At 36.9% G+C, this 8,429-nt stretch overlaps 1 pseudogene; it reads left to right on the plus strand.

Moving 5' to 3' along the window:
- The first annotated feature begins 345 nt into the window (after positions 1-345).
- On the plus strand, positions 346-8,165 carry LOC130735129 (two-component response regulator ORR21-like; annotated as a pseudogene).
- Positions 8,166-8,429: the final 264 nt, after the last annotated feature.

An 8,429-nucleotide genomic window follows, 5' to 3' on the forward strand; every position in this document is an offset into this window, starting at 1 on the left:
CATGAATATATTTCAAGTTATTTGCTTATATATAGAGATAGATATTGAGAAATCTATCTCTATATAAGAGTGTTTGTCCTACATTGAAATCAAAATCAATCAAGTTATATTTTAAAATCTCTTCATCCCCCCTCCCTGCTCAGCCAAACTTCTCCAGCTGTTGTTCCCCCCTCTTACAACAACAAAGATCTTCCCCAGCTCCCTTTCACCCCAATTCTTCAGTTATACTCAGTGCCCACTCCAAATTCCCCACTGCTTCTCGAAACGACGACGTTGCCTCACAACAGCAACCATGGCTGCGCCGTTGCAGAAATGAGTGCACTCCGGCACCAGTTCCGGCGGCTCATATGAGGTTACTTCCGCCCCAGAGTTCCCGGTGGGTCTCAGAGTTCTCGTCGTCGACGATGATACCACCACCTTGAAGATTATTGAGAAAATGTCTATTAGTTGCAATTATCGCGGTTAGTTTGACTACTCACTTTGTTCTCTTGATTTCTTCGATGAAATTCGTCAATTTTGCATGTTTGATTTTTATGATTGAATTGATGCTTCGTGTTGTTTGTGACTGTTTTTGTCGTTGTTTATATAGATCACATGGTGTTGCACTTGGAAATTTTAGATTTTTGTGTGCTTGTTAAAATTTATGCCTTGCGGTAGAGACGTGAATTCTGCAGGGGCACCTATTTGGGTATACCTAATTTGATATGGATTTGAGAACGGATGTTGTGCTAATGTCAACAACAATTGAGCATTTTCTCCCTTTAATTGAAAGCAGGAAATCCTAGGAAGATTTGCATGATATTCTTGCATTAACAGTTCTTATACCCATATGATTTGTGCCTTTTATACTTTTTTTGCTTGAATGTAGGACTTGCAAATTTTCTGGCCTTCAAGGCTCAACCTACTGTGGTTTATGTGTGTGTGTTCTTATTTGATGTGTTCAATGTTGCATAATGAATGTGAAAAAGGGTTTGGTTTTGTTACATGTCATTTTGTAAGAAGCTGAACAAATTTCACTTTACTCTATTTGTATATGACATGGGTGGCAGCTGGTTTTCGAGTCTTGTAAATTTGAATATCATTTCTTCTTAACTCTCATTGTAATTTTGTCTTCCAGTTACCGCATGCTCTGATGCCACTATTGCTTTGAATCTTCTGCGAGAAAGGAAAGATGATTTTGATGTGGTACTGAGTGATGTTCACATGCCAGACATGGATGGATATAAACTTCTTGAACATGTTGGGTTGGAGATGGATCTTCCTGTTATTAGTAAGCACAGTTTCTCTTTTTAATAGTATTACTTTACTTGTAATCCTTAACATTGAAAGTTGGTTTTTTTATGGATGCTGCAGTGATGTCTGTTGATGGTAGAACATGTGCTGTCATGAAGGGAATTAGACATGGGGCTTGTGATTATTTAATTAAGCCAGTACGTCTGGAAGAACTGAGGAATATATGGCAGCATGTCGTTAGGAAAATATACAATGAAAATAAAGAACATGCAAATTCTGGTGATGCTAAACATACTTCTTCTATTGAATTGGAGATTGATGACCCATCATCTAAGAAGCCCCGTGTAGTGTGGTCAGTAGATCTGCATGAAAAGTTTGTCAGTGCTGTGATTCAACTTGGGCTTGACAGTATGACTCTCCACTTATTTTTTCTTTCCATTTCTTTTGATTTTGCCTTTTATGACTACTTTGGATTTCAATAAGCATAAAAGCACAATCTAACTCGTATATATATATATTTTTGTTTTACTATTTTTAAGCATGAATTTCCATTTAGGAGATCAATTGTTTCTTGTACTTGTATTTCAGGGGCTGTGCCAAAGAGAATTCTAGAGTAGATGAATGACCCTGACTTAACAAGGGAAAATGTTGCAAGCCATTTGCAGGTTTGTTTTCATTCCAAAAGTTGAAGTGATTCTTTACCTTTTTCCGTGAGATCCATTTTCAGTTTTTTAGTTACTATCAATGGATATGCAACTGATCTCACCAGTTACCCTATCTTTCTTCTTTACTTTTATATATACTATTTTTTATGTAAGTTTTGTTATGTATTGGCCCACGATTTGCCTTCTGTTTATTTTTATGATTAGTCTTTCTTAACATTGTTGATTTAGCAAGGATAGGAGTGTTTATGGCTAATTCGTAGAGGCAAAGAGGTGTCTACAAGTTCAAATTTTTTTATAAAAAAATTAATGGTTTTTGAGCATCAATGAAACTCAAACGTACAATGCTCTCTTTTGTTATTCCATGTTAGGAAGGGCTATTGATTGACGAGGTCGCATATCATAAAAGAGGTTTTTAGTTTCTTTTTTTCAAAACTCAGTGTTTATCTTATTTAAGACAACATTATTAAATCTACTTCCGAAGAGGTTTAACTATGCTACATCCATCATTTCTTACTGTTTTGGGTGGATGATGTGTCAAGCTGAGATGAATGTCTTGCGTGGATTATGTAAAAAACAGCCAGAGAAATCATTATTGAAAGTTAATGCAATGGTTGATTTGACTTGAAAATGGAATTTTAAATTTGCTATGAATGTACAAACATAGTTACGAGAATTCCCTGGAATAAAATAAAAAAACTAAGATTAAGGGAGACCAAGAATGGCATATGCAGAAGTGTCATAAAGAACTTGTCAGTTTTGTATCTTTTTTCTGCTCTTTCTGAAAGCAGATGTAATTACTTGATTAGCTAAGAAGGGAAAATATATATGCAAATGAATATTATCCATTTTTCTGTGCTAAATGTCCATACATGTGAGTTTATGAATGTCAAGTGGTAGGATTTAAGACCCAAATCAATTTTGCTAAAACTAACCAGAAAGTAGAATTAGTTATTGGATCTGGAATATTATATGTTTTTTGATAGTTTTTACAAACTGAGGCACCAAATTATAGATAAATGAGCTTTGTTTTGTATTTTTAACTAATATTTCCATTCTGAACTGCAATTTCCATTGGCAGAAATTTAGAATTTATTTGAGGCGATTAAGTGAAGTGGCACAGCAACAGATTGGAATGCTAAATACAGTTCCTGGGACTATAGAATCCAAGTTGAGTGCATCTGGAAGATTTGACATACAAGCTTTGGCTGCTTTTGGCCATGTTCCTCCTGAAACACTTACAGCCATTCAAGCTGAGTTTTTAGGTCACCCCATAACTAACATAATACCTACGGTGGGCCAGATTACCCTTCTCGAAGCATCAAGACAGCGTCCAATACATTCTAATGTTCATCATGGTTTGGCACATGGTCAGCCTCTTGAAAAATGCCCTTCCAACATTGCGAAGAATTTCCCTCAGCCCATCGTTACTTTTGATGGCACATCTTCAAGATATGTTGCATCGCAATCATCCAATACAATTAATTATGTGGGACCAAATAGTAGCGTTGGAAGGTTGGGCGTTCAGAATAATGACATGCTGGTGAATATATTGCGGCACCAACAACAGCAGCAGCACCCGCAACAGCCCTCACCTCTGATACAGGATCAAAGTCAATCAATCAATGTTCAACCATCTCGTGTGGTAGTTCACTCTCAAGCTTTAGACACTTGAAGGTGGTGAATAATCTTGCTACTGTCAACCAGGGTTGCAGTTTTGGCAGGAATGCCATAATTGGTTATGGTTCATTGTCAAAATCAAATAAATCATTGAGTACATCTCAATTTACTAGTGGTGATGCCATAACTGGTTATGGTTCTTGTTCAATAGGCTCCACCCATAGCAATATTCCGCAGCTTCAAAACTCAACTTTCACATTTGGTGCTGCGAAACCAATCCCTGAACTTCTGCCTGTTACTGATAGACAAGTTCCCTATGGTGTTAAATATGGTGCTTCACTTGATCAAGCATGTCCTAGCAGTCTTGGATTTGTTGGCAGAGGTACCTGCATTCCAAGTAGGTTTATGGAAAATGAAATTGAATCTTCTGCAAGTGATTTTAGTCAAATGAAAGTATCTGTAGATAGCAATGGTAACACCATGAAGGAGGAGCCAAATTTTATATGATCATTAAAGTGTTGACTGAATAGGTAATATGAGATTTGTTTGAACTTTATAATATTATGAATATTAGTTGCAGTACTATTTGACAAGTTTTATATTACTGGAGCTTATTGTAAGTTGAATGATGATGCTATCTTTGCCTTGTAAGTTTCTTCAATGGAAATAAAAGTGCTTCAACTACTTTCTACACATTAATAATTTAAACTTATAAATGAGATTAAACGTATCTGAAAATGTTTTGGTGACTTTGATGTGGGCATTTCTATTGTCTTTGGTATTTGCTAAACCTAGACTATAGAACATTTAATAAATAACTATTACAGGATTTGATGTGTTAAACATATTAAAGTCATGATAAGGATGATGGTGGGCAATATTTGGAATGTATCATGTGTTATTCTTCCGAAACATGCTAATTAAATATTAACAGAGGTGTGTTCCTAGAAAAGATTACTAGGGGTTGAGGATATTGTAGCAAGCTTTAGGATCACACAAATTCATTATTATAATTTCTCACCTTTGCTTTGTCATATCTTTCACATCATATGGCATAAGGTGAATAAAGTTGAATGGGTTGGCACCTTTTGTTTAAAAGATAAATCTTAACTTGAATTTGTGCTTAAATTTATGTAGATTATTAATGTCTTCCTGCATCTTGTTTGCAACAGGTTGAGTTCTTTGGTGAGGAGAAGGCCTTTCATCTTAAGGTACAAATTGTTTCCTCTTTAATTGTTAAGAAAAATAGTTGTAGATCTGCTTTTTATTTGCACCTGCACCATTCTTAGATGCACTCTAGAGCTCAATGATGACTCCTACTCTGTATAAAAGATTAGTATATATGGTGTTTCGTATGCTCCTTAGTTGCTGCACATGTAACTAGGAATGTTTTATCATGTATCAAGCAGTTTGTAGGGAAACAAAATTTGGTTTATTTCAACATTATTGTCTTCATGCGTGGTTATAATATCTTAGAATACTCTAGGAGTAATTATTGGGTGAGCACAAACACAACACTTCAAATTTAGGCACACCAACTAAACAAATTACAAGTCACCAAAGTATAAATAATTAAAAAAGTTAAACATATGTCACTTTCTATTCCTATAAGCTTGTAGGATTGCTCACCACCTTATCATGGCTGCCAAACCTTTACGTTCTTTACGTTGCTCACCGCTTCATCTGCAAACACAAATTTGTTGCAATAGCCAGTGGAGCTAGATGAGAATTTGCAGAGAGAGCTCTGAGAGTGTGAGCTTGGTTTCTGAACCATAAAGCTTATGAGATATAGCATCATAAGCCAAGGCAGCCTCATGAGAGGTTCCAAATGTTTTGAACCATAGCCACAGCCCACAATTGGTTTCACGGATTTTAGCAATTCATTTCTCCAAGTTCTCAATCTCACACCTTTTTAGTTGCAACTTGCAATTTTAGAGTCTTATTTGCCCTTCATGCTTCCCTTTCTAGAGCTGGTCTATGCAGGCCTACTAAAGAGGCTTGCACAAGCTAACTCTAGAAAGGGTTGCATGAATGGTAAATCAGATTCTGAAAAATGCAAGTTGCACCTACAAAGGTATGAGACAAAGAACTTTGGGGAAATGAGTTGCTGAAATCCGTGAGCATTCGCAATCTCCCATGAGACTATCTTGGCTTATGATGCTGCAAATGCAATATTTATGGCTCAAAACCCAAGCTCGATCTCCTTGAGCTCTCACTGCTACAAATTCTCATCCATCTACACCTTTTCGGTACTTGCAACGATGCAGAGTTTTCCAGATGGAGTCATAAGGAACGAAGAGGATTGACAGCGATGATAAAGGCATAAAGTGGTGAGCAATGTTACGAGCATCTAGGAATTTAAAGTGACCTCTGTTTCTTTTTTTTATTTTATATTTTGTTGTCTTGTAATATTTTTTTAGCATGTGTGTCTAAATAAGAGATGTTGGGTTTGTTCTCGCCTAAGGGTGGCAATATGGGCTCAGCCTGCCCTGCCAACGTTTTAGGCGGGTTGGGCTGGGGATATGCGGCTGGGATGGGCTGGCCTGCAGAGTTCTTTGTTGTTATTTTTTCACACAGCTGGTCTGGAAACATTTGTTTGTTGGGCTGGAAATTTCTTTTTCCCCACTATTCTAACTTGGCTGCAGCAGCCAGCAGTGTCTATACCAACACACACACACACACTCACTTTTCTCAGTCACTTGCCTTTTCTTACTTGTTCTGTTGATCATTCTCACTCACGAGTCATGACACAAACACACAAAGTCCGTAGTTATCTTATGCCTAATTTGGTTTACACCTCTTTTATTTCACATTCCATGCATGGTAATTGACGTTTAGAACCTGAAATAGCTGTGGGAGCGGTTGCGCTAATGTACCAACTTTGGGATGAGTTGTAATAAAGGCTAACTGGTTTAATTACAAATATTTTAAAGTCCATAAATACATCATATAACCAATAAATACTTGACAAATCTTGCTAGGTATAGAATCCATGTAAAAACGGTGGTTACATTGTTATCGTTTCTAGACTTTTCAATCCACACACAAATTTAATATTGCAGGGCTTTAGTTTCTACCTTTTTCTATTGTGAATAGTATTGGCTTATCTTCCTAGAAGGTTATCCATATTGCTGCAAAAAGATATGAATGTTTCTTAGAGTAACTTGTTCATGTTGAAAGAAATATGCTGCACCTAAAAAGATGGCAATTTGGCCTCTTTCTATCTAATGTTTCCATTACGCAACAATAATTCCAGACTTTTCGTGCCAATGATGTTTGGATTTTTTTTTCATTTACAATGGCCTGCCAGCGCCCTTTGGTGGGGCGAGACAGTATTTCTAGCCCACTCTTTTTGCCGGGCCAGTCTAACCCGTCTTGTTTGTGGCTGCTATGAGCAGGCCAACCTGTATATATGTCACCTAAGAATTACTCCTAAGAATTACTCCTTGCTGAGTTTTTTTTTTTTTGTTACAACTCCTTGCTGAGTTTGTGCTCACATAAGAAATACTGGAAAAGCTGGATTTACTCTTCGTCAAGAAAATAAAACTAAATTTTGGTAATTTTCAAGAGATAAAAACTTAATTAACCAATAAAACTATAGGACAAGATTTTGACCAAAACTAGATTTGACTAACAAAAAACCAATTAAACTAGATTTTCTCGTCCACTTAATTTGAAATTCATCTTCTTAATTTTCATCCAAGGCATACATACAAATTAAACAGTTGTTTCTATTGTAAACATACTCTTCAAATCCTTTCCAAAAAAAAACATACTCTTCAAATAAAACTAAAACAAGTTTTTTTTTTTAATAAAAAACTAAAACAAGTTAATGGTATAATAATGCGTTGATACTGATGAACAATATTTTACCCACTATTGATAATCTTAATTTTCCATTATTGATGATTCTTTGTGCTTAATTCACTTTGTTTGGCATGGGTTTTTATTATTTAGTCTAATTAGGTATATTACTATTTTCAGGTCATATTTTGCATCAAAGGCGTTTTGGGCATTGCGGAATGAAGATTTTATTTGTATCGAATTGAAGATTGTATTTTTTATTATATTTTAAAATTTTATTTTCGAGATTATATTCTCAGGATTTATTTTCGTTTGTTATTTTCGGATTTTATCTTTAGGATTTGATTTTTATTTAGAATATAATTCCAGCCCTATAAAAAGATTTGTGCTGAGACAACTTTGGCGATCGATCCTCTCGCTCAGAAACGACAGTTTGCTTCGAGTGGCCCTTCTCCGGCGTTCCGTTCCTGGAGCGATGTGGTGAAGGGAGGTTCAATGGAGAGGCCTACTATTTATCCGGCGTTGGACTCTGAGATTTTGGTCGCCGGTGTGGGTGCTTGCTGCGGGCTTTGGCCACAACGGATTTCCGACGAGGTGTTGTTCCCTGAGTCGGTATCTATGAGAAGGTCGGTGGATGGCAGTGTGCTGCGCGTTCAAGACGAGGTGCTTTTCCCTGAATTGGCGGCCTGGTCTGGTCACGTTGCGCCGGTGCTTGAAGTCGCTGAGTGCGCTGGTGTTGCCGTAGAGGAAGAGTCGCAAGCGGTGGAAGGAGAAGAGTTGGAACTTTTTGGAAGGGGGTGGGACCTGCTTGCTACAATTGGGCATAATTCTTTAATAGAATTTTAATGTGGTGGATTCCTCAAGGATTTTTTTCAGGGGCCGTTTGGCTTCTTTTAACATGGGATATTTGAATTTGAACCTCTCATTAGTTGCTCCCCTTGGAATTAGGAGGAATTTTTGGCCATGGATTAATGATCATTTTTTGCATCTTTCTGGTTTTTCCTCAACGTCTTCTAAGGTTTGCACTACCGTAGACATGTCGGTTGGCAGCTCGTGGGTAGTTCGGGAGGGTGTTGATGATTCGATTTCCACCGCATTTGATGTTGGCAC

This window comes from Lotus japonicus, chromosome 2 (genome assembly GCF_012489685.1).
Source record: "Lotus japonicus ecotype B-129 chromosome 2, LjGifu_v1.2".
NCBI lineage: Eukaryota > Viridiplantae > Streptophyta > Magnoliopsida > Fabales > Fabaceae > Lotus > Lotus japonicus.